The sequence below is a fragment of the Mustela nivalis genome, assembly GCF_964662115.1.
Source record: "Mustela nivalis genome assembly, contig: HAP1_SCAFFOLD_503, whole genome shotgun sequence".
Classification (NCBI taxonomy): Eukaryota; Metazoa; Chordata; class Mammalia; order Carnivora; family Mustelidae; genus Mustela; species Mustela nivalis.
This window is the reverse complement of record NW_028136153.1, coordinates 475675-477769: the sequence shown is the minus strand read 5'-3', so window position 1 is coordinate 477769 and position 2095 is coordinate 475675.

The following is a 2095-nucleotide window of genomic DNA, read 5'->3' as shown; positions in this document are numbered from 1 at the left end:
AAGCAGACACAGTCACAACCCTGCAGCAGCGTGCGTGGCCTAGCATGACACTCTATGGCTATTACCATCTCCTGGCGTAGGTAAGGCTTTGCCTTTTGCTCCGGCGCTCGGGCAGACTCGGGGTCAAGGCCAGTGCCTTCACCACAGGAGAGAGGAGGCAACAGGATCCCTGCACAAGGCCCGAGCACTGGGATGGGGAACAGTGGGGACTTTCTCCACTCTTTCCCCGGCACACCCCGGCCACCCACAATGCTGCCACATCTTGGTGGAAGACGGCATCTGACTGCACGTTTCTCCATGGGGTTGTTTCTGCGAGTTCCGGGTATGGCACCTGGTGGCAAGCCCAAGTCTGCCCTTGGGACAGGTGGCCAAGGAGATGGTGTCCCCTTGGTAACAGAGGCACAGGACAGGCCTGCCTTCTGCCCAGACTCCTTAGAGTGGAGCACGCGCCCCTGCCCTAGTCGTCCCCTCATGTCTCCTTAGCAGCCAGGCTTCCATCTCTCCGCACAGGGAGCGGGTGACACATGTCTGGCCACCGGCCTGCATTTCGTGCCGCGGCAGGCTATCCTGTTCCCGAGCGTTTCCCGACCCCAAGGCCAAGGGATCCTTCTCTTCCCCGGGGGCGGCGTGCTGTGCCTTCCCCACACTTGCTCCTGGGGAGCGTGGTGACAGACGTGAGCAACCATGCTTCTCTCTCAGGCAGAAAGGATGCTAGGGCAAAGAGGATTTCGCTCCATGCGGGTGTCTTCCAACATGCTGCGGAGACTCGCTTAGGCAAGCAGCAGCAGCATCCCCAAACCCAACTTTGATTTCCCAAAGAATGCTGTGCTTTCCAAGGGGAGATGCCAAGGCAAAGGGGCTTTCGCTGTATGCGGGTTTCTCCCACCGCGAGACTGGGCTCAGGCACGCAGCAGCAGCCCCCAAAACATTTCTCGGGGAATGCTGTCCTTTCGCAGAGGCTTTGGTTTGGAGCAAACAGCCCTTCGCCACTGCTTCCTCAGCAAGGCTTCTGTCGCGTCTGGGAAGAAGAGCTGCGGGAGAGCTGGTGCCTCTTGGGCCTTGCTTTCCCTGGCTCCATGTTCGCGTCCTGGGTTCACCCTGCCAGGCCGAACTACGCAGACACAGTCGCAACCGTGCAGTAGCGCGCTTAGCCTAGGATGGCACTCCATGCACACTACCATCTCCCGGTGTAGGCATCGCTTGGCCTTTTACTCTGGCGCTCAGGCCGACTCGCGGACTAGGCCTGTGCTTTCCCCACAGGAAAGGAGAGGTGACAGGATCCCTGCACACCGCCCGTGCACTGAATAGGGAGCTTTGGGGGACTGTCACCACTCCTTCCCCTTAAAACCCGGGCCTCCTCCAAGCTTCTACATCCCGGAGGAAGACGGCATCTGATGGCCAGGTCTTTCTGGGAGTTGTTTCTCGAGTTTAGGGTAGGCGCCTGGTGGCAAGCCCATGGCTCCACCACGGTCAGGTGGCCAAGGAGCTGCTGTCTCCTTGGGCCCAAAGGCTCAGGACAGGCAAGCTTTCTGCCCAGACTCCTTCCTCAGAGTGGAGCCCTTTCCCCTGCCCTAATCTTCCCCTCGTGTCTCCTTAGCAGCCCGGCTTCCTTCGCTCTGCAGGGACAGATGTGTCCCTTTCCTTAAGGCTCTTTCCACAGGCACCACCGCGCTTCTCTCTCAGGCAGAGCGGAAGCCCAGGCAAAGAGAATTTCGCCCCATGCGGGTTTATTCCACCGTGCAGGGGAGACTAGCTCCGGCAAGCAGCAGGCAGCATCCCACAGACCCGACTCTGATTTCCCAGAGAATGCTGTGCTTTCCCAGAGGGGATGCCCCGGCCAAGAAGCTTTCGCTCTATGCGGGTTTTTCCCATTGTGCTGCGAATACTAGGCTAAGGCAAGCAACAAAAGCAGCCCACAGAACCGACTCTGATTTCCCAGCGACTGCTACGCTTTCGCAGAGGTTTTCAGCTTGGCGCAAACCGCACTTCGCTTCTGCTTCCTCAGCAAGGCTTTGGTCGTTCGCTCTGTCGCGGCTGGAAAGAAGAGCCGCGGGAGAGCTGGTGCCTCTTGGGCCTTGTTTTCCCGGGCTCCAAG